Genomic DNA, 24,677 nt, shown 5'->3' with positions numbered 1-24,677 from the left:
AGGAGCTCTTTCTCTGCAGGCATGGAAGCTGTAGCATGTTGGATGTCCACTAATTACTTACAGTGTAACGTTAGTAAAACGGAGGTCATGTTGTTCGGTGAAGCCAAAATACTCTGGACTCCAGACTGGTGGCCACCTGGTCTAGGCGTAGCACCTGAGCCCAAACAGATCGTTAAAAACTTGGGGATTCGCCTTGACCAGGATCTGTCACTAAAACAACATACGAACTATGTCGCAGGCGTATGTTTCCATACTATTAGCCTGCTACGTAAAGTCTTTCCATTACTGCCGGACCACTTCAGGAAGACGCTGGTGCAGGCCCTTATGAGTCGGATCGACTACTGCAACGGTCTGTTGCTCTCTGCAAATGAGGGAGTATTGAATAGACTTCAGGTAATACAAAATACTGCGGCTCGCCTTGTTCTTAATGCCCCTCTAAGAACAGCATCAAAGCCACTTTTAGAAGAACTCCACTGGCTCTCAATCCGCCAAAGGATAAAATTTAAAACTTGCTGCTTAATACATAAGAGCCTAAATAGACAAGTTCCACTATATCTGGAAAAGAAATTTATTCCATACATTCCATCCAGAATGCTCAGATCCAGCAATGGGCATTTACTGGTAGTACCGCGTGCCAAGAAGGCCAGGCACGGAAGTAAGGCACTATCAGTGTTGGGACCTAAATTGTGGAATTGTCTCCCTGTAGCTATTCGTTCCTGTTCCGAACACTTGATGTTTAGGAAACAACTTAAAACCTTGTTGTTCATAAATGCGATCTAGTGACTTCCGCTTGTTCCACTCTTGATAAAGGACTAACCCGCCAGAAGCGCAGAGATACTCCAGTCGGAGTCGATTCTAGCGCTATAAAAACCTGCAAATAAATAAAATAAATAAAGCGCGGACATTACCCAAAGGTGTCAGAGCGCTGTACAATAGAGCTAGTTACGTTACAAGAGAAAAGTGGTACAGAATATAACATTACAGAGACTAAACATGAAGGGTACACAAACACAAAATCCAACACAGCAGCACACAGGGGTGAGGAATGTACAGGAAAAAATAAAAATTTACAACGAAGAGCAAACTTCCAAGAGGGGCCTGAGAATAAAGGGTGCACAAACACAAAATCCAACACAGCACGCAGGGGTGAGGGATGCACAGGAAAAAATACAAATTTACAATGAAGAGCGAACTTCCAAGAGGGGCCGGAGTATGAAAGTATTAGTTCTGAAAGTGTCTTTGGTAGAGAAGAGTTTTGTGTTCAGCTTTGAAGATCCGGGTAGAGGAGGTGGCACGGAGCAATGGGGGAAGTGAGTTCCATCTTTGGTATCACCCGTCTCCAGACATCCCGGGCTACATTTACTTGACCAGAAACCCAGGATTTATGTTTGTCCATTTGAGAAATGTAACTAAATATTCAGCTAATAGCTCCACGTTTTCATAATAAATTTAGACTGCAATAAGATATTGCAGACACAACTAAATATTGTTTGTATGGCTGTGTTTGGATTCCAGAGGTACATGTGTTTGCACAACGTAGCACTTTATATATATTTTGTAATGCTCCGGCACTTTAAAACACTTGGTGCTCATTCTAGTTTTGATGTAAAGAAACCTTATATCTGTTGACCTGGGTTGTGTTATATTAGTGTTTAAATAAAATTAGAGGCGGGCGAGTCACTGAAAGCTCGAGCCTGAAGCCTGGCTCTGGCTCAGCTCGAGGTCCTGTTGGAACCTCGAGCGCATAACGAGCCAAGATTTCAGGTAGCTTCTGCCGGCCACTCTCCCTTTACCCAGGATGTGTTTTTACGGATAGAGCTGCCCATTTTGAAAGTGGGGAACCAAGTTCGAGGCTCTGCATCGGCTCAACATCATAAGATTCTGGGCGAATCATTTAAGCTCCCCATGCCTATAGACAATGAATGTGACGTTGTATAATGCAACTGGTGATCATGTAAAGCATTTTAATACCGTCCCATCGAGTTTGCTCTGTATGAAAACTGCAAAGAAACGCACACAAGTAAAAAGAAACCCTTAACATAAGGAAGGACAAATAAATGCCTGTTTCCTGGCTGATTTGTACAAACTAAAACCAGAAAACCGGTATAAATGATGGCTTCCCCCGCTTAAATTGAGTGACTTGAGGCAAATATTTTAGTGCACCAAAACTCTTTTCTTTATCCTCGATTTTGAAAGCACTCAAATATGTGGATGCCATATTCTTGGCCAGGTACAGGGTTTACCCCACAACAGTCTTGCATCAAAGTTCAAGCTAAGAAACGCTATCATTTCTCAGTGCGGCGCTATAATAAGACATACGACTGTCAAAGCTTCCACGTGTAAAAGAAATACACTTTTTGAACATTAAGAGGCTTCATCACATTTTACGTGATGTTTGTTGTATGGTTTACCTAGCATTGAGCAATATTTCCATGGCTCGGCTCGTGCCTAGGCGCTAACAACTGAGACAGACCCTTGGCTCGGCTCTCCGTGTTAATCTGCTGGCTCGCCCACCTCTAGATAAAATAAATAACACAGTGCCAGTTTGTGGTGAGCCATGGGGCAGCTGCCCAGATGCAAAGCCCTGGGCCTGCTCCGAGGCCGTAACCCCCCTCCCATAGTAGTGTTTCTTTGGGAAGTGGGGGAGACAGGCCTGTGCCGGTGCAAGCAAAAAGGAGACTGAGTGCGCGGGAATTTATTGACGAACACAAATCTTTTGCGCTAGTTACTTTTCATTTCCACTTACCATTGTCTTCTTGACAGGATAATCTAATATTTTCTTCCAGGTTATATGTTGCATCGATTTCCCCCCAACAGAATTATTTCTTTCTAATGCAATCTAAAACACAACGGGTAATATTTTATGACAGAGGATAAGGCGAGACGATGGCTCCTGACGCCGTGATTAAGAAAAATGAACCCATTCGGCAGTGAGCGCGGTTTTACTCCCAAACGCGGCTGTGTTCCATCACCCCGTATTATCTATTAGTGTCAGCTCCGCCTGACACGCCGCGCAGTGACGGACGTCTGATTACAAACCTACGAACAGGTTATTTTTCAAGTTACTGTAATGTCCCTGGCAACCAGATGAAGATGGTTTTCATTACACGCCTCCAGAACCACTGCTTGTAATTACTGTCAAGGGATTTCCCCTTCCTCTTGGAGGGTTTGTAGGATGTGCCGGAAAGACTGTACCCGGGAGCTCTGTTAGTGCAATATATTTCTCATTTGAATTTGTTATTTAGGAAGTGGCGCAGCGTGAATTGCTCTCATGGTCGGGTTACTAAAGCCGGTTCCCAAAAGGGCGGTTCCTACCCACAATGCATTGCGATTTGAGCGCCCAAAGGAACTGAGCTGGTGATGTCACTCAAGTGGCTGTACACGGGCAATCTCAGGACTGTTCTATGTGCTTATAGTTAATGAGGCTGCCCGTGGCACACGCAGGGGGCCCCTCTGGAGGGTGGCCACCTTGGTCCAGTTGTCAGTCCTCCGGTGGTCACTGAGGTCCGGCGTTGCTCGCGTTACTTCCGGCGCACTGAGTGGGCGGGGGGCAAGGTATTTATATTTTCCACGCCCATTCGGCATTCCTTTTGCGCCAATTCTAGAGTGCACACTTGAGCACCAGGACGGCTGTAGATGTGTTTGCAGTGTGGTTTCAGAGCATACTGTTTGTAAGTTATGCTTGGTAATTGTTTTCCAATAGTGTTTTGTGTTTTCAAAAAAGGTGTTTGCAACTCTGCATTTCTTTATTTTGCCAGGTGTGGGTGATCAGCCATTCAGGCATGGCACAATGGGCGGAAAGCAGGCGTTGGAAGCATGGGTTTTCCCTCACTGAGATAGTCTGCTTGGGGTTCCCAGGCACAGCCAGCCGGCTGAGCCTGCACCTTTGCAGCCTGGAGGGTAAATGTTATAATGAGGCGGCAGGCGAACCCGAATTGCCACAGCGCGCAGTAGCGGCCTAATTGAGCCTGCAGCCACTGCCTTGAGAGACGGTGTGTCAAGCAATTCTTGGAGCGCCATCGCCACACTCCTCCAGACTCTGGACCACTGCCCAAGTAAGTGCCACCAGCCTCTGGGTGATTTACACAATAAATGGCAGCACGCGGTCAGGCAGCGAGATCATTGTTAGGTGGCACATGTTTGAACTCTTTCTCATGTTAGGCATGGAGTGTGGAGGGGTGCAGCTTGGGTTGGAAGGCAGAACATGTACTGTTAAGAGTGGTGTAAAAAAAATCTGGACTAGTGGACTGGGAAGGCAGTCAGCGAGGGTGACACCCACAGTAAGGGGAAAGTCAGGGTACCTGCACAAGCAGTGCTTTAAATGAGCAGGTACCGATTGCCCTCGGAGCTTTCTATCAGTGAGAGTACCTGCACTTCAGTGGACAATGATATCTGGCACCCTTTTGTCTTTGTCACGCTCAAAATTTCCAATATCATGTGGCCAAAATAGAAAGGCTTTTTGAAATTTAATAATGCTCATTAGGATACTGATGATCTCATTTGAATTTACCTTTGTACATTACAAGCGTGTAACCATGACGACACAACACACAAATCTCTTCAATCAGCCTTAACCCACACGCCATATACGCATCTAGATTTAGACAAAAAAAATAGTATGGGTGAGATATCTCGGTGGGTTAAAGCCTGTGCGTGCCTGCCTGTATTGGTATTAAGGTGACATTGCGGGATATTTTCAGTTTCAAATATCCAACTGGCTTGGGCCCCCAGTTGCTATTTTCAAATGTGTGCTCTATTTCTTGTAGTACACCTGGCAAAAGGCTTGTGAACACTGCAAATCACTTCAGCTTCATAACTACCTATGAAACCACTTCAGATGTTGTCAGGGGAAATGTGCTACAAACATGTTGCTAGCCTGGAATATCCCCGAAGGAGTCATTGTGTTGGTATAATGTTTGTCTGATGTAAAGTGCTCTGGCACCCTTCATTGGTATGAGCAGCACTAGAAAACAAATGAAAAATTTGTGAGAGAGGGGCTGAAAGATGTTAGAGTGCTTTACAAATAAAGATATAAGGCATATAAATGATACCACACAATGGCGTTGGGCATTGATAAAGAGCATAAAAATAGAAATTACAGCAGTCACAAATATTGAGTAACAGCAAAGCCACAGGTCATTTGCAGCAGTTTTCAGATCTTCTTAGAGTTTCTTGTTGCTCAAATGGGTGCAATTTCCTATATTTATATGCTTCAGTCGCCTTCATTGCTTTATTTTGCTCGTACCGAAGTGTCACTCATAGTCATTGAAATGCCACTCATATTTACACTGAAATTATGAAAATGTCACACATAAGCAATCTGAAACCTTGGCAGCTATGGAAGGTGTTTAGGTTCTCATCAGCAGGCACTTGACGTGTACACTTCATGATGGTAAGACACTTTTTTCATAAATTGATACTGTGACTTACATACTGAGAGGTGCTATCCTCGAGCTTTGGGAGGGAAAGGTTTGTGTTTTTCCTTAATAGATGTCCCATACAGTGACTGATTCCTAAATTAATTTAAAGCACTGTATTATGTTTTATTAGCTCTTCTGCTTTTGCATTTACCGTCCTGTAGCACTGAAAATCGCAACATATATTATTGTCGTTGAACAACATAATTCAGAAAGTTATTCTTGTCAAATACATGCTCAGAAAGAGATTTAAAACGGTGCACGTTATAACTGATGCAGCCCAACATCAGTCCACAGATATTAGGTACCTGAACTCACTGTCTCTCCAGTGCAGCTCTTTTATTCTCTCTCTGTTTGGCTGAAAGCGCTTACCTGTTTATGTGCCACAGTACATTTATATATAGCTTTCTTTGTGCTCATGACTTCTCTTCAACGTTAGAAATGGGGAATGTAATTTTCCGAATGGCCGTTAGTCTAGACACTTTCCACATTATTACCATTACTCTTTCTGACTTTGATAGTTGTTCCAGGCTTTTGTGTTTAACATTAATGGGACATCTGTCGTCAGCTGGGAAACTGATAAAGAAGTGCTCCTCCTGCCAAAACGTATGGTGGATTAATAAAAAAAAAACGAAACCGCACACCCCTTTTGTTGCCTATGTCAAACATTAACCCCTCCTCTTTTGGTGTGTCAGCGTCTGCCATGTTTGGATTTTCTCATAACGGGACGTACCATTTTACACACAACACCGCCCTGGCAAGCTGTAACTTATGTGGGCCTCACCCTCACTCCCCTGAGCCTGACAGGATGCAGAGTGTCTGAGGCGAGTGTCTGAGGCCACTGTCCAATCATGTTACATGGGAACTAGGGTAGTTCCCTTCCTTTCTGGTGCTTGCAGCTGTTACAGTTTCTCTCTGCTCAAATGGGAGTAATTTGTTATATTTATATGTTTCCCTCGTCTTCATTGCTTGATTTTGCTCGGGAGAAAGTGTCACTCATAGTCATTGAAATGTCACTCATAAGTACACTAAAATTATGAAAATGTCACACATAGTAATCTGAAATCTTGGCAGTTATGAGTCGAGTCTGGGGCAGTGGCCGTCGCAGTGCTGGGCGATTTGCTGCAGACTGCAGCAGAACCAACCCCTACAGTAGAGACCCTGCCAACACTGTGGAGTATGTTATGTTATGTTACAGCGTTCTTTTATAGCGCACGGCTACTCGAAAAGAGTGTCCCGGCGCTTTCCACCTGCATCTCAGAATAAAAATAACAGTACTGGAGTACTGGTATAACAGTACTGGAATAACAGTACTGGTATAACAGTACTGGAGTACTGGAGCCTGAGGAAGGTAAGAGCTAAACAGTTGTCACGAGGGGAAGAAAGGATCTTTGGTGTGTGCAGGGCAGTGGGCACAAGTCCTATAAAAAGAAGTGGGGGGACTAACCAAGTTAAGCAGTCAGCAAATGACTCCATGACACGTGCCATCCATAGCTGCCAAGGTTTCAGATTGCTATGTGTGACATGTTCATAATTTCAGTGTGGTTATGCGTGACATTTGACACTTTCTTGCGAGCAAAAAACAAGCAATGAAGATGAGGAAACATACATTCTCAGAAATTAGACCCATTTGAGCAACGAAAAACTCTTAGAAAATCTAAAACTGCTGCAAACGCCTGCTGCAGCTGACTATAATTAAAACGACAGCTATGGACCTCTAGAAAGCAGGTCACATGGCTCCACTAAGAATTAACACCAAAAATAGCAAGGAACTGCGGTTAGGCTGTAGAACTGCTGGAGCGAAGCTGTGCAATAAGAGCCACTGACAATACAAGACAAAAGTTTAGTAGAGAACGCAGATCTTTACTGGACCCTACTAATGTAGAAGGGGTTTTGCTGGGTGCACATGAGGCATTTAGAGTTGTAGTGGCATGAGCATCACCAGAGCCTGCCTTGATGTCCTGGCATATATATCTCTAGTGTCGCACAGCGAGTGACAAGTTACACACCACGTGTAAATAAACCAGACAACACTTCAGGCAAATATTTAAATTCTTTTTATCTGCCCATGGCACAGAAGCAGCTTGGTCTTCAGTCGGGTATTCTGTCCACCCTGCATTGCTGTTTAAAGCCTGCAGCACAGCAGGTGTCGAAAGACCCCTAAATCCAACACCCCACCTTCAGATCCAGATTCACGCAGTTAAGTGCAAAAGTAGTCTGTCTCGAGTGACAGTCACGACGCACACTGATGAGAGTACCTGTCTGTGAACATGTGGCATTGCGGCTGTTTGGAGAGAGCTCAAATAAGAAACCAGGAGAGAAGAATCACTAAACTCCATGCTGCTCTCTCTGTCCCAAAGGAGACCTGGGCCCAGACTATACCAGGGTGTGAGAGGCCCTAACACAAATCTCAATTGCCTCAGGCCTATACCATAAATTCATTAGTCAGCCCACTCACGGACTGTCCACCACAGTGAGCATGTGTGTGATAGCATGATTGCTGGGCAAGCCTCGGTAGAGCCTGTGAGACACCCATAGCGGTCACAGTCAGACAGGATAACAAATATGTTTAAAAGTATTTAAAAAAATCACACCAGTATAATTAAGCGAGTTGCCCCAGGGTGCTGTGCGCAGCCCTCTACAACTGCAAGTTCAGATAGTTAACACTTACTTGCACTAGTTAATAGACCAATGTAAAACTAGCATTCCAATGATACATGTGAGAAGCAGTTGTGCCCGAAATTTGACAGTGAGGTGAGATTCAAAATTCGAGTCCGAGACTAAAGCTCACACAATCACAGGGCTGCGGATGCCATGGGCGGCAATCTGAGGGATAGCCCCGGGCGCCACAAGCTCTAGCTACGCCCCTGCCCAGGCATGCAATGGCACAGCTTGCTGAAGAAGCAGCGGCACAGACTAGCAGGAGGCAGACCCCCCCCCCCCCAACATTTTGGTCATCCACCTTGGAGGCAATGATTTGACGTTCAATGGTAGAACGGCACTGCTACAGGCTATGAAAGCCACGATGAGTGAGATAAGTAATCAGATGGGCCTATGTGAGTTCCGGTGGTCCCAGACACTCCACGGATGGTCTGGCACGGGGCCAGGTCAGGACAGGCCATTGAAATTTCTCGCAGGAGAGTAAACAGTGCCATGCGCAAGAATACGGAACAGTGGGGTTTTTACTTTATCAGACATGGACTCTTACATGCCAAAGGGTATTTCGATGAGGATGGGATCCACCCAGTGGTCGAAGTGGGGGAAAAAAAGTAGGGGAACTATGGGCGGAGAATCAGAGGGCGGGATTAACCTGAGGATTGGATCAGTGGGCGGAGTTAGAGGTGTGGCCAGGATTGGCAAAACATCCCAATCTTTAGTATTTGTTTGGCATTTCACTGACCAGTTACTGCTTATTATGTTATGTAATTCAACCAATGGATACACATGATTATTTAACGAGTAAATATGAGTTATTGACATTAAAATAAATTCACAAAGTGGGATATGTTTCTAATCACAGAATGTCCCAAATATGCTTAAAAATGGAAGCACAAGCCATTTGTTTCCGAGCCATGGATTTTCTGTCGTCAGCAATATACACAGAGACAATCAATTTTACGTCTGTAAATCACTGTATGGGAAATGTTACATAAGACAAAGGACTACAAGGTGTAGGAGTCACATGACAACCATATTAGTAGGCAGTATAGTTTAATAGTGATTGATCTGGAGAAACACAAACTCAGAATTTAAAACTTAATGCCATGTTTGGGGGTTCACTTTAATAATCATTATTGATTTCTATCCAAATGAACACTTTTTGCAACATTAGGAGAATCAAAGGCTTAGGGGGAAAAAACCCATAAAGCTCTAGTTTATACCTTGCAGTTTGTATGCAGCTCTAAGATGAAAGTTTAGCTCACTGTTCTTTGTTAGGATTTTAACTTATAAACTGCAAGTAGCAAAAGGATCTCACTGACAAAAGCAATAACCCACTGACCTATTTACAATATGTGCCCTTTGTGATGGGCATGGTGTGAGAAGTTGGCCTGATATGTAGTGCTCACTATTCTAGTGATCACTGTGTATCATTCCAAACGACCCTTATTGATGATTGGTTGTAAGTCAACCTTTTAGACCAGCTATCCTAGTAGCGTGGATACGAGCAGTCTTTAGGCTAAACTCTAGAGGGCGTGTTAAGCCAGCTGTTTACCATCACATATACCCCTTGAACACCAAGTGAAAGGACACCACACAAGTTGTTATGAAAATAAAAGGATATTTATTTATAACAAGACTACCCTGGCTCTTTATGAGTCAGGGAGCTAAGCACACTACAAAACTCTTAGGAAAATACTTCAGTTGCACAATTTACACAAATGCCCGAGGGGCACGAGAAACCATCTACACTAACAGTGAAATGCGAATGGTTAGAGTCTGGAGGTACTGATTCCGGAGTGATCCGATCAGTGGGACTAAACGAAAAAGGAACTGGACACTTGTAGAGCGAACCTGCGATGGAGCACCGAGGTGCTCGAGTTACCTAGCCCGGAGGCTGCGGCTGCGTGAAGTTCGGCAAGATGTCGGGAGTCCTCGTGTAGTCTCAGGAGCCTGAAAGAAGAAGTTGCTGGCAGGCGACCAGTGACGATGTTCGGAGCGATCCAAGCCTGGATCGGTGATGAAGGAAACCTGAAAGCAGAGGGGACTCAGTTCTCAACCGCTAGCCAGCGATCGTGTGGGTACCAGGGGGGTACCGGCTGAAGTCACCTCGACCAGATGAGTGGGTGACGCCGGACTCGGCTGTTCCTCGGACCAGGAGGCGCGGCGGCGACCAGGATGGAGGGCGAGCTGTCCCACGAAGGTGTCTGCTGTCGATGATGCTGGGCCCAGGCAGGGGCAGCGGATCTTGGCAGTGGCAACCCAAGCGGGGGAGTCAAGATGGCGTCGGGAGTGGACCAGGAGGGTCCGTGGTACTCCTCTGTTGAAGGGGAGCAAGAGCCAGTCTGGAGCAACCAGACTAGTGATGAAACAATCGTGGTGCGTCGTGAAGAGGGCCACAAGCCGGTCGGCAAGTGGTCGAACAACGCGGTGAACAACAAGGAGCGGAAGGGCCCCCACGCAGATCTCGTGGATGCTGGGGAGACAGACTTCGATGCTGGAGCTGCTCAGGGCTTAGGGCTTCTCAAACCCTAGGTGCACTCACTCGAGGGTCCCTCGGTGGGCGTGCTAGATAAGCGTCGTGCAGGTTCTGAAGATAGCCGGTCCCGCAGGTCTCGTCACACCTACGACTCTCAGCTGGGCTGATGAGGTAGGTAAAAGGTCAGAGATGGCAGGGTACTCGGGTCTCGTCGAGCTGGGCAGTCTTGATCCGTAGGAGAGACTTACAGCAAACCGCAAGCGCTTAGATGGTGCCTGCTGGTGCAGGGTGGCTACTCCTTAGCCACAAGGGAGAGTCTTCAGAAATAGTCAAGAGTTCCTTTCGTGGAAAGTAGTTCGTGATTCGGAGTTATCCGATTATCTGATTATCCAATTTGGGAAGGGGACTCGCTCCTACCTTTATTCTAAGAAAAGGGGCTGGCCCGTGACTAGGTTCTACCTATGGGTGGAGCCAGGAGGGGGGTGGTTACACCCCTATCCTTTGTCCGGCTTCGCGCCAGCTCAGGGGCTGGTGTGCCCCCGAAACTGGTTTGAGCCGGGCTATGCACAGTGAGCACCGGGGTGCCACTGGCAATCACCTTCCTTTCAGCCCTGCCTACCTGGGATACACAAACCCTGTCTGGGACGGTGCTAACACCGCCCTCGACAGGAAACCCTTTGTCCAAGCTCCCCTTGCTGGAAGGTCCCCCAGCAGCAGGAGGTCAGACTTGTGTCTGGTGGCAGCATCCATTTTGTGATGCTGAGGCTTGAGTCAACTTTAACCGGGGTTCAAGGTTACTTCCATGTCGTGTCCCTCTAAAAGGGGGGAATGCTAACCCCGTCACCAGGACTGGCGAGGGGTTCGTATTCCCATTCGTATGACACCTTACTCGACATGTATAGGTGATGCGATGCCAAAGTTAGCAAATAACCGCAAGGATTATAATGCATTAAAAGTAGTTGGCCCGCGTCACCATGGAACGGCTATTAGGACTTGGTTCCGCAAGCCGTCGACGGGCTCAGCTCGCGCCAGAGCACCGTCCCACATGATTCCCTGCACTCTGCCTTCAGGATTGATAAGGCCTGCTATAGGAGTGACTGATAGGAATCCATGTGTCCATTTTAGGGTTTAGGTGTAGGAATACTACACCTACAGCAACGGGTGATTACACCACGTGGCCCCAGCTGTCGTGCAGCCAGTTGTGTCAGATTTGGGCGGCCATTCCAGGGGTGGCATAATACATGCTTCAGCCCCTGGTAGGCCCTGGGTACACCGATGCCCTGGATACCTGTGGTATGCTGAGACAGGGACTGACAAGGTGGCCCAGTTCCAATTAGTGGATGCACCTAACGTACATGTGTGTTAATTTCGAGAGAGAACAGCTAGGCTGTGGGTCTGATTGGCAGGCCCACAGCCGGAGAAAGTCGTAAACCAATGAAGCAAAAGCAAAAAATCTGGGTGATCATAGGATTGCAGACCCTACTCTCCTACATGACCCCCCCCCCAAACTTTGGGACAATAAGCTAACCTTGACCAGGTGAGTCTTCTTGCTCTAAGTGGAAATACCTGGAGAGCCCATCTGCATTGCCATGATCAGTGCCAGGTCTATGCTCCACTGTGAAGTCCATCCCCTGTAGGGAAATGGACCACCTAAGTAGTTTGGGGTTTTCACCCTTCATTTGATTTAGCCACAAGAGGGGCTTATGGTCGGTCTGAATCTTGAAGTGAGTGCCAAACAAGTATGGCCTCAACTTCTTCAGGGCCCAAACCACAGCAAAGGCCTCCCTCTCGATAGCTGACCAATTCTTCTCTCTGGGGGTCAGCCTCCTGCTAATAAAAGCTATGGGCTGGTCATGACCATCAAAATTCAGTTGCGATAGAACAGCTCCCACCCCCAGCTCCGAAGCGTCTGTTTGGACAATAAATGGTTTGGAGTAGTCTGGACTCTTTAGGATAGGTGCTGTGCACATGGCCTGCTTTAGGTCATCGAATGCCTTCTGACAGCTTGCTGTCCACTGAACTTTTTTTGGCATCTTTTTACTTGTCAGGTCGTTTAGCGGGGTCACAATGGATCCATAATTTCTGACAAATTTCCGGTAATAACCAGTCAGGCCCAAGAAAGCTCGAACCTGAGTCTGGGTGGTTGGAGGAGCCCAGTCCTGGATGGCCTGTATTTTGCTCTCCAATGGTTGAACCTGGCCTCCACCTACAAGGTGGCCCAGGTATACAACCTGTGTCTGCCCTATCTGGCACTTGGTGGCCTTGATAGTGAGGCCTGCCTTCTGCAGGGCCTCTAACACTTTCCTCAGGTGGACCAGGTGATCCTCCCAGGTGGAGCTAAAGACAGCGATATCGTCCAGATACGCCGCACAGAAGTCGTCCAACCCAGTGAGAACTCGATTCACCAGCCTTTGGAAGGTGGCAGGTGCATTTTTCAAACCAAAGGGCATTACCACGAACTGATAATGCCCACCCGGGGTAGAAAATGCTGTTTTGGGCTTGGCCTCCTCAGCTAACCTGATTTGCCAATACCCAGCTGTCAGGTCAAACGTACTTAAGTAGTTGGCCGAGGCCAACCGGTCGATAAGTTCGTCTGCTCTTGGTATCGGGTGGGCGTCGGTCTTAGTGACCGCATTGAGACCTCTGTAGTCCACGCAAAACCTCATCTCTTTCTTACCGCCCTGGGTGTGAGGTTTCGGCACGAGCACTACGGGACTAGCCCAGGGGCTGTCCGAGGGTTCAATGACTCCCAGCTCCAACATTTTCTGCACCTCTGTCTTGATGCAGTCTCTGACATGATCAGGTTGCCGATAGATTTTACTCTTTACGGGCAGACTGTCCCCAGTGTCGACCTCGTGGGTACACCACTTGGTCTGACTGGGTGTCAGAGAGAACATATGTCGAAAGGATTGAAGAACCTGTTTACAATCCTCTTGTTGATGTCCAGAGAGGCTGCCACAAAAGACAACACCATCTACTGATCCATCGTCAGGGTTCTGAGAGAGCAGGTCTGGGAGAGGGTCACTCTCCTCCTCCTGTCCCTCATCTGTGGCCATGAGCAAGCCCATGCTCTCCCTGTTGATATATGCCTTGAGCCTGTTTACATGGAGCACCCTGTGGGGGCTCCGGGGAGTTCCCAGGTCTACCAGGTAGGTGACCTCTCCCTTTTGCTCAATGATCGTGTGGGGCCCAGACCATTTGTCTTTGAGTGCTGCTGGGGCCACTGGCTCCAGCACCCACACCTTCTGTCCAGGCTGGTACACAGTCAGGACAGCCTTTTGGTCGTGCCAAGCTTTCTGTAATTCTTGGCTCGCCTCCAGGTTTTTAGACGCCTTTTCCATGTACTCCGCCATCCGCGAGCGGAGACCGAGCACATAGTCCACAATGTTTGATGCCGGCTTTCTGAGAGGTCTCTCCCATCCTTCCTTTACCAAACAAAGGGGTCCCCTTACAGGATGTCCGAACAGAAGCTCAAAAGGGCTGTAGCCAACCCCCTTCTGCGGGACCTCTCTGTAGGCGAACAAGAGGCAGGGTATCAGGACATCCCATCTCCGCCGAAGCTTTTCAGGTAGCCCGTGAATCATCCCTTTTAGGGTCCTGTTGAATCTCTCAACAAGCCCATTGCATTGTGGGTGATAGGGTGTGGTGAACTTGTAGTTGACACCACATTCCTTCCACATAGCAGTCAGATATCCCGACATGAAGTTTGCACCTCTGTCTGAGACGACCTCCTTAGGGAAGCCCACTCTGGAGAACACTCCAAGTAGGGCCCGTGCCACCACAGGTGCCGTAGTGGTCCTAAGGGGAATAGCTTCAGGATACCTGGTGGCGTGGTCCACCACCACCAGTATAAACTTGTGCCCTGATGCTGTCTGGGGTTCCATTGGTCCGACAATGTCGATCCCCACTCGTTCAAAGGGTACCCCCACCACTGGTAGTGGTATGAGGGGGGCCTTTGTCGTGCCACCTGACTTACCACTGGCTTGGCAAGTGACACAGGAGCGGCAAAACTCCTTCGTATCTTCGGACATGTGGGGCCAGTGAAAGTGTGGAACAATTCTGTCCCAAGTCTTATTCTGGCCTAAGTGACCTGCAAGGGGAATCTCGTGGGCCAAGGTGAGAAGGAAACCTCTCAGAGACAAGGGGATGACCAGCCTCCTGGTCGCACCAGTTTTGGGGTCTCTTGCCTCAGAGTACAGGAGTCCATCGTCCCAGTACACTTTGTGGGTACCTGTGGCGTTCCCTGCAGCCTCAGCAGCGGCCTGCTGTCTGAGGGGTTCAAGTGAGGGGCAGTCTAACTGTGCCTTCCCCAGGTCTTCCCTGGAGGGTCCCCCTGAGCCCAGAAACTCAACCTGACCAGGTTCAAGCTCTTGCGGCTCAGTTTCCCTCAGTTCTTTAAGGTCAGCCTCCTCGGAGACTTGATCCACGACCTGGGGCAAGGGGGAAGGCGAAGCCTTACCCTTACTGCTCCTTTTCTTGGAAGGTGTCTGGTCTGTTCTTCCAGGATCCAGCACCTGTTCAGTGGGGCATCTTTTGGCCTGTGACCTGGTCACAGCAAGGACATGTGCTGGCAAACCTAACATTTCCATGTGAGTCCTCTGCTCCACTTCTGACCATTGTGACGTTTCCAAATCATTGCCCAACAGACATTCTACGGGGAGGTCTGAACTAACCACAACCTTTTTCGGGCCACTTACCCCTCCCCAGGAGAAATCAACAACTGCCATACTGTGATTGGTAGTGACGTTGCTGGCATTGGTCACTAGGTAACTGGTACCTAGCATGATCTGTCCAGGGTCCACGAAGTTAGGCGTCACCATGGTGACACTGGCACACGTGTCCCTGTAGGCCTGAGCCACTCTTCCATTTATCAAAGGTGTCTGCCTGTATTTGCCCAAAGTATTGGGACTGGCATCAGGGGACATATCCATATCCCCTGTACAGACAAGGACGGCCTGAGTGAGCGTGCCGACTAAGTCGTCACTCCCCTCGGTTCCCAAGGTTAACCCAACTAATGCCTTGGGAGGCGCACTACCACTGCTGACTGTGCTAGGGGGCGCAGGTGCCTTAGGGGCTGCAGTGGTAGGAGTTTGCCCTCCTTTCTTGGTGCACTCACTAAACCAGTGAGTCTTACTTTTACAGTACTGGCACCACCTTTTTGACTGGCCTTCTTGAGTCTTCTTCTTCTGTGAAGCCTGACCCCCACCCTCTTTGGTTTGTTGGGGACCTGTCGAAGACTTCTGGTCATTTTGTTCGTTCTTGTTACCCTTTTGGTCTGCTTTCTTCTGACCACCCTGATTCTGATTCTGGTTCTGCTTGACCCTTGTTCTGACCCATCTGTCTGCCTTCTTTCCCAATTCTTGGGGAGAGGTCAGATCCGAGTCGACAAGGTGCTGATGCAACAATTGGTTCTGACAGTTGTTTAAAATCTGTTCTCGCATGATAAGATTGTACAATCCTGTGTAATCAGTAACCTTGCTACCCAGCAACCAGCCTTCCAAAGCCTTAGTGGCACAATCGACAAAGTCAGCCCAATCCTGAGACTGAATTTTCTGGGTGTCCCGGAACAGCACCCGGTACTGTTCCGTGGTTAAGCCGAACCCATCAATCAGTGTGTTCTTCAGGACTTGGTAGTTGTTAGCATCCTCAGCTCTTGTAGTGAGGAGCTTGTCCCTTCCTTTACCTTCAAAGGAAAGCCACAGTATAGCTGCCCACTGACTTGGGGGGACGCACTGGACAGTGCAGGCCCTCTCCAAGGCAGTTATCCACTTGTGGATGTCGTCCCCTTGTTTAAAGGGGGGCACTATTTTACTCAGGTGTCTAGTGTCTATACCCCTGTCTTTCTCTCTATTGAGAATGCTGCCACCAGCGGGATCTAACCCACTTCATTTCTGCTCTCGGGCCAAGGCAAGTCTTTCTTTGGCGAGGGCAAGTTCTTCCCGCTCGATCCTCAGATTGACCTCCCGCATCTTCGCTTCATGCTCCCTCCTCTGAGGAGAAGTCATTCCTCTCTGAGAAGGTGCCTGAGAGACGTGTATGAACCGATCTGCCAGAGCCTCTGGAGAGAGACCTAGCTCGTCCGTTCCCAAGGTTAAGCCTGCTTGAGCGTGGGCCCGGGGCTCCCCCAGTTCCATTCTCATGCCTGCTTAAGTTGGTCCTTGTAAGCCTGCCGACTACCACTGGACCTTTGTCTGCCTCGTCTCCCGATAACTCGTCCTCGTCCTCCTCCTCTGTGTGGAGGTCGAGGTCTGGGTCACCGAGGGTTCCCTCTAAGGGAGGCATGTTCCCATCTGCACTGGGGGGACCTGGGTTAGAGGACCTCCTAGCATCGTACGCCTCTAAGAGACCTATCAGTATTGCGATGGTAGGGTTAGAACCCTGGTTTAGCTTCCTGGAGGCACACAGTTGTCTCATCTCCTTGAAGCTAAGAGTTGCATATCGTGACACGACCTGTGGAGGGTCACTGACCACTAAGGGAGTCCCTGCAGACTCTCCGTGGACCGACATGCTTTTCTAGTGAGGTGTAAGTGTTGCACCTACCTACACTATGGGTTTACCTACTGATCCCTTGCTAAGAGTTGTAGTCAGGGTGTGCTAAGCCCTGTTACACTACAACAGCCGGTTCAGTAGAACTCGGAGTATTCTAAGTTAAGTTATATGTACCTGGGTACTTATGTGATCTTTCACTGCGATATTCTTAGGATACGTGTGTGGTAAAACAACAGCAAGCTCAAATCCCAACCGCTGCTCACCAATGTGAGAAGTTGGCCTGATATGTAGTGTTCACTATTCTAGTGATCACTGTGTATCATTCCAAACGACCCTTATTGATGATTGGTTGTAAGTCAACCTTTTAGACCAGCTATCCTAGTAGCGTGGATACGAGCAGTCTTTAGGCTAAACTCTAGAGGGCGTGTTAAGCCAGCTGTTTACCATCACATATACCCCTTGAACACCAAGTGAAAGGACACCACACAAGTTGTTATGAAAATAAAAGGATATTTATTTATAACAAGACTACCCTGGCTCTTTATGAGTCAGGGAGCTAAGCACACTACAAAACTCTTAGGAAAATACTTCAGTTGCACAATTTACACAAATGCCCGAGGGGCACGAGAAACCATCTACACTAACAGTGAAATGCGAATGGTTAGAGTCTGGAGGTACTGATTCCGGAGTGATCCGATCAGTGGGACTAAACGAAAAAGGAACTGGACACTTGTAGAGCGAACCTGCGATGGAGCACCGAGGTGCTCGAGTTACCTAGCCCGGAGGCTGCGGCTGCTCTAGCTACGCCCCTGCCCAGGCATGCAATGGCACAGCTTGCTGAAGAAGCAGCGGCACAGACTAGCAGGAGGCAGACCCCCCCCCCCCAACATTTTGGTCATCCACCTTGGAGGCAATGATTTGACGTTCAATGGTAGAACGGCACTGCTACAGGCTATGAAAGCCACGATGAGTGAGATAAGTAATCAGATGGGCCTATGTGAGTTCCGGTGGTCCCAGACACTCCACGGATGGTCTGGCACGGGGCCAGGTCAGGACAGGCCATTGAAATTTCTCGCAGGAGAGTAAACAGTGCCATGCGCAAGAATACGGAACAGTGGGGTTTTTACTTTATCAGACATGGACTCTTACATGCCAAAGGGTATTTCGATGAGGATGGGATCCACCCAGTGGTCGAAGTGGGGGAAAAAAAGTAGGGGAACTATGGGCGGAGAATCAGAGGGCGGGATTAACCTGAGGATTGGATCAGTGGGCGGAGTTAGAGGTGTGGCCAGGATTGGCAAAACATCCCAATCTTTAGTATTTGTTTGGCATTTCACTGACCAGTTACTGCTTATTATGTTATGTAATTCAACCAATGGATACACATGATTATTTAACGAGTAAATATGAGTTATTGACATTAAAATAAATTCACAAAGTGGGATATGTTTCTAATCACAGAATGTCCCAAATATGCTTAAAAATGGAAGCACAAGCCATTTGTTTCCGAGCCATGGATTTTCTGTCGTCAGCAATATACACAGAGACAATCAATTTTACGTCTGTAAATCACTGTATGGGAAATGTTACATAAGACAAAGGACTACAAGGTGTAGGAGTCACATGACAACCATATTAGTAGGCAGTATAGTTTAATAGTGATTGATCTGGAGAAACACAAACTCAGAATTTAAAACTTAATGCCATGTTTGGGGGTTCACTTTAATAATCATTATTGATTTCTATCCAAATGAACACTTTTTGCAACATTAGGAGAATCAAAGGCTTAGGGGGAAAAAACCCATAAAGCTCTAGTTTATACCTTGCAGTTTGTATGCAGCTCTAAGATGAAAGTTTAGCTCACTGTTCTTTGTTAGGATTTTAACTTATAAACTGCAAGTAGCAAAAGGATCTCACTGACAAAAGCAATAACCCACTGACCTATTTACAATATGTGCCCTTTGTGATGGGCATGGTGTGAGAAGTTGGCCTGATATGTAGTGCTCACTATTCTAGTGATCACTGTGTATCATTCCAAACGACCCTTATTGATGATTGGTTGTAAGTCAACCTTTTAGACCAGCTATCCTAGTAGCGTGGATACGAGCAGTCTTTAGGCTAAACTCTAGAGGGCGTGTTAAGCCAGCTGTTTACCATCACATATACCCCTTGAACACCAAGTGAAAGGACACCACACAAGTTGTTATGAAAATAAAAGGATATTTATTTATAACAAGACTACCCTGGCTCTTTATGAGTCAGGGAGCTAAGCACACTACAAAACTCTTAGGAAAATACTTCAGTTGCACAATTTACACAAATGCCCGAGGGGCACGAGAAACCATCTACACTAACAGTGAAATGCGAATGGTTAGAGTCTGGAGGTACTGATTCCGGAGTGATCCGATCAGTGGGACTAAACGAAAAAGGAACTGGACACTTGTAGAGCGAACCTGCGATGGAGCACCGAGGTGCTCGAGTTACCTAGCCCGGAGGCTGCGGCTGCGTGAAGTTCGGCAAGATGTCGGGAGTCCTCGTGTAGTCTCAGGAGCCTGAAAGAAGAAGTTGCTGGCAGGCGACCAGTGACGATGTTCGGAGCGATCCAAGCCTGGATCGGTGATGAAGGAAACCTGAAAGCAGAGGGGACTCAGTTCTCAACCGCTAGCCAGCGATCGTGTGGGTACCAGGGGGGTACCGGCTGAAGTCACCTCGACCAGATGAGTGGGTGACGCCGGACTCGGCTGTTCCTCGGACCAGGAGGCGCGGCGGCGACCAGGATGGAGGGCGAGCTGTCCCACGAAGGTGTCTGCTGTCGATGATGCTGGGCCCAGGCAGGGGCAGCGGATCTTGGCAGTGGCAACCCAAGCGGGGGAGTCAAGATGGCGTCGGGAGTGGACCAGGAGGGTCCGTGGTACTCCTCTGTTGAAGGGGAGCAAGAGCCAGTCTGGAGCAACCAGACTAGTGATGAAACAATCGTGGTGCGTCGTGAAGAGGGCCACAAGCCGGTCGGCAAGTGGTCGAACAACGCGGTGAACAACAAGGAGCGGAAGGGCCCCCACGCAGATCTCGTGGATGCTGGGGAGACAGACTTCGATGCTGGAGCTGCTCAGGGCTTAGGGCTTCTCAAACCCTAGGTGCACTCACTCGAGGGTCCCTCGGTGGGCGTGCTAGATAAGCGTCGTGCAGGTTCTGAAGATAGCCGGTCCCGCAGGTCTCGTCACACCTACGACTCTCAGCTGGGCTGATGAGGTAGGTAAAAGGTCAGAGATGGCAGGGTACTCGGGTCTCGTCGAGCTGGGCAGTCTTGATCCGTAGGAGAGACTTACAGCAAACCGCAAGCGCTTAGATGGTGCCTGCTGGTGCAGGGTGGCTACTCCTTAGCCACAAGGGAGAGTCTTCAGAAATAGTCAAGAGTTCCTTTCGTGGAAAGTAGTTCGTGATTCGGAGTTATCCGATTATCTGATTATCCAATTTGGGAAGGGGACTCGCTCCTACCTTTATTCTAAGAAAAGGGGCTGGCCCGTGACTAGGTTCTACCTATGGGTGGAGCCAGGAGGGGGGTGGTTACACCCCTATCCTTTGTCCGGCTTCGCGCCAGCTCAGGGGCTGGTGTGCCCCCGAAACTGGTTTGAGCCGGGCTATGCACAGTGAGCACCGGGGTGCCACTGGCAATCACCTTCCTTTCAGCCCTGCCTACCTGGGATACACAAACCCTGTCTGGGACGGTGCTAACACCGCCCTCGACAGGAAACCCTTTGTCCAAGCTCCCCTTGCTGGAAGGTCCCCCAGCAGCAGGAGGTCAGACTTGTGTCTGGTGGCAGCATCCATTTTGTGATGCTGAGGCTTGAGTCAACTTTAACCGGGGTTCAAGGTTACTTCCATGTCGTGTCCCTCTAAAAGGGGGGAATGCTAACCCCGTCACCAGGACTGGCGAGGGGTTCGTATTCCCATTCGTATGACACCTTACTCGACATGTATAGGTGATGCGATGCCAAAGTTAGCAAATAACCGCAAGGATTATAATGCATTAAAAGTAGTTGGCCCGCGTCACCATGGAACGGCTATTAGGACTTGGTTCCGCAAGCCGTCGACGGGCTCAGCTCGCGCCAGAGCACCGTCCCACATGATTCCCTGCACTCTGCCTTCAGGATTGATAAGGCCTGCTATAGGAGTGACTGATAGGAATCCATGTGTCCATTTTAGGGTTTAGGTGTAGGAATACTACACCTACAGCAACGGGTGATTACACCACGTGGCCCCAGCTGTCGTGCAGCCAGTTGTGTCAGATTTGGGCGGCCATTCCAGGGGTGGCATAATACATGCTTCAGCCCCTGGTAGGCCCTGGGTACACCGATGCCCTGGATACCTGTGGTATGCTGAGACAGGGACTGACAAGGTGGCCCAGTTCCAATTAGTGGATGCACCTAACGTACATGTGTGTTAATTTCGAGAGAGAACAGCTAGGCTGTGGGTCTGATTGGCAGGCCCACAGCCGGAGAAAGTCGTAAACCAATGAAGCAAAAGCAAAAAATCTGGGTGATCATAGGATTGCAGACCCTACTCTCCTACATGACCCCCCCCCAAACTTTGGGACAATAAGCTAACCTTGACCAGGTGAGTCTTCTTGCTCTAAGTGGAAATACCTGGAGAGCCCATCTGCATTGCCATGATCAGTGCCAGGTCTATGCTCCACTGTGAAGTCCATCCCCTGTAGGGAAATGGACCACCTAAGTAGTTTGGGGTTTTCACCCTTCATTTGATTTAGCCACAAGAGGGGCTTATGGTCGGTCTGAATCTTGAAGTGAGTGCCAAACAAGTATGGCCTCAACTTCTTCAGGGCCCAAACCACAGCAAAGGCCTCCCTCTCGATAGCTGACCAATTCTTCTCTCTGGGGGTCAGCCTCCTGCTAATAAAAGCTATGGGCTGGTCATGACCATCAAAATTCAGTTGCGATAGAACAGCTCCCACCCCCAGCTCCGAAGCGTCTGTTTGGACAATAAATGGTTTGGAGTAGTCTGGACTCTTTAGGATAGGTGCTGTGCACATGGCCTGCTTTAGGTCATCGAATGCCTTCTGACAGCTTGCTGTCCACTGAACTTTTTTTGGCATCTTTTTACTTGTCAGGTCGTTTAGCGGGGTCACAATGGATCCATAATTTCTGACAAATTTCCGGTAATAACCAGTCAGGCCCAAGAAAGCTCGAACCTGAGTCTGGGTGGTTGGAGGAGCCCAGTCCTGGATGGCCTGTATTTTGCTCTCCAATGGTTGAACCTGGCCTCCACCTACAAGGTGGCCCAGGTATACAACCTGTGTCTGCCCTATCTGGCACTTGGTGGCCTTGATAGTGAGGCCTGCCTTCTGCAGGGCCTCTAACACTTTCCTCAGGTGGACCAGGTGATCCTCCCAGGTGGAGCTAAAGACAGCGATATCGTCCAGATACGCCGCACAGAAGTCGTCCAACCCAGTGAGAACTCGATTCACCAGCCTTTGGAAGGTGGCAGGTGCATTTTTCAAACCAAAGGGCATTACCACGAACTGATAATGCCCACCCGGGGTAGAAAATGCTGTTTTGGGCTTGGCCTCCTCAGCTAACCTGATTTGCCAATACCCAGCTGTCAGGTCAAACGTACTTAAGTAGTTGGCCGAGGCCAACCGGTCGATAAGTTCGTCTGCTCTTGGTATCGGGTGGGCGTCGGTCTTAGTGACCGCATTGAGACCTCTGTAGTCCACGCAAAACCTCATCTCTTTCTTACCGCCCTGGGTGTGAGGTTTCGGCACGAGCACTACGGGACTAGCCCAGGGGCTGTCCGAGGGTTCAATGACTCCCAGCTCCAACATTTTCTGCACCTCTGTCTTGATGCAGTCTCTGACATGATCAGGTTGCCGATAGATTTTACTCTTTACGGGCAGACTGTCCCCAGTGTCGACCTCGTGGGTACACCACTTGGTCTGACTGGGTGTCAGAGAGAACATATGTCGAAAGGATTGAAGAACCTGTTTACAATCCTCTTGTTGATGTCCAGAGAGGCTGCCACAAAAGACAACACCATCTACTGATCCATCGTCAGGGTTCTGAGAGAGCAGGTCTGGGAGAGGGTCACTCTCCTCCTCCTGTCCCTCATCTGTGGCCATGAGCAAGCCCATGCTCTCCCTGTTGATATATGCCTTGAGCCTGTTTACATGGAGCACCCTGTGGGGGCTCCGGGGAGTTCCCAGGTCTACCAGGTAGGTGACCTCTCCCTTTTGCTCAATGATCGTGTGGGGCCCAGACCATTTGTCTTTGAGTGCTGCTGGGGCCACTGGCTCCAGCACCCACACCTTCTGTCCAGGCTGGTACACAGTCAGGACAGCCTTTTGGTCGTGCCAAGCTTTCTGTAATTCTTGGCTCGCCTCCAGGTTTTTAGACGCCTTTTCCATGTACTCCGCCATCCGCGAGCGGAGACCGAGCACATAGTCCACAATGTTTGATGCCGGCTTTCTGAGAGGTCTCTCCCATCCTTCCTTTACCAAACAAAGGGGTCCCCTTACAGGATGTCCGAACAGAAGCTCAAAAGGGCTGTAGCCAACCCCCTTCTGCGGGACCTCTCTGTAGGCGAACAAGAGGCAGGGTATCAGGACATCCCATCTCCGCCGAAGCTTTTCAGGTAGCCCGTGAATCATCCCTTTTAGGGTCCTGTTGAATCTCTCAACAAGCCCATTGCATTGTGGGTGATAGGGTGTGGTGAACTTGTAGTTGACACCACATTCCTTCCACATAGCAGTCAGATATCCCGACATGAAGTTTGCACCTCTGTCTGAGACGACCTCCTTAGGGAAGCCCACTCTGGAGAACACTCCAAGTAGGGCCCGTGCCACCACAGGTGCCGTAGTGGTCCTAAGGGGAATAGCTTCAGGATACCTGGTGGCGTGGTCCACCACCACCAGTATAAACTTGTGCCCTGATGCTGTCTGGGGTTCCATTGGTCCGACAATGTCGATCCCCACTCGTTCAAAGGGTACCCCCACCACTGGTAGTGGTATGAGGGGGGCCTTTGTCGTGCCACCTGACTTACCACTGGCTTGGCAAGTGACACAGGAGCGGCAAAACTCCTTCGTATCTTCGGACATGTGGGGCCAGTGAAAGTGTGGAACAATTCTGTCCCAAGTCTTATTCTGGCCTAAGTGACCTGCAAGGGGAATCTCGTGGGCCAAGGTGAGAAGGAAACCTCTCAGAGACAAGGGGATGACCAGCCTCCTGGTCGCACCAGGTTTGGGGTCTCTTGCCTCAGAGTACAGGAGTCCATCGTCCCAGTACACTTTGTGGGTACCTGTGGCGTTCCCTGCAGCCTCAGCAGCGGCCTGCTGTCTGAGGGGTTCAAGTGAGGGGCAGTCTAACTGTGCCTTCCCCAGGTCTTCCCTGGAGGGTCCCCCTGAGCCCAGAAACTCAACCTGACCAGGTTCAAGCTCTTGCGGCTCAGTTTCCCTCAGTTCTTTAAGGTCAGCCTCCTCGGAGACTTGATCCACGACCTGGGGCAAGGGGGAAGGCGAAGCCTTACCCTTACTGCTCCTTTTCTTGGAAGGTGTCTGGTCTGTTCTTCCAGGATCCAGCACCTGTTCAGTGGGGCATCTTTTGGCCTGTGACCTGGTCACAGCA

The 24,677-nt window shown here is 49.0% G+C and overlaps 1 protein-coding gene and 1 long non-coding RNA gene across 3 annotated transcripts in view; one reads left to right on the top strand and one right to left on the bottom strand.

Annotated features, from left to right (window-relative positions):
* The window catches only part of LRRC75A (leucine rich repeat containing 75A), a 1,049,113-nt gene that overhangs the window by 373,934 nt on the left and 650,502 nt on the right, over positions 1-24,677 (bottom strand). The window lies entirely within an intron of this gene.
* The window catches only part of LOC146859194 (uncharacterized), a 196,906-nt gene continuing 175,580 nt past the window's right edge, over positions 3,352-24,677 (top strand). Inside the window, exons 1-2 of the long non-coding RNA XR_014980071.1 lie at positions 3,352-3,671; positions 3,759-4,055. This is a non-coding gene — a long non-coding RNA (uncharacterized LOC146859194). The remainder of the gene's footprint in view (positions 3,672-3,758; positions 4,056-24,677) is intronic.

The sequence above is a fragment of the Triturus cristatus genome, chromosome 3_2, assembly GCF_964204655.1.
Source record: "Triturus cristatus chromosome 3_2, aTriCri1.1, whole genome shotgun sequence".
Classification (NCBI taxonomy): domain Eukaryota; kingdom Metazoa; phylum Chordata; class Amphibia; order Caudata; family Salamandridae; genus Triturus; species Triturus cristatus.
The sequence above is the reverse complement of the archived record's forward strand: the minus strand, read 5'-3'. Positions and strand labels throughout refer to the sequence as shown.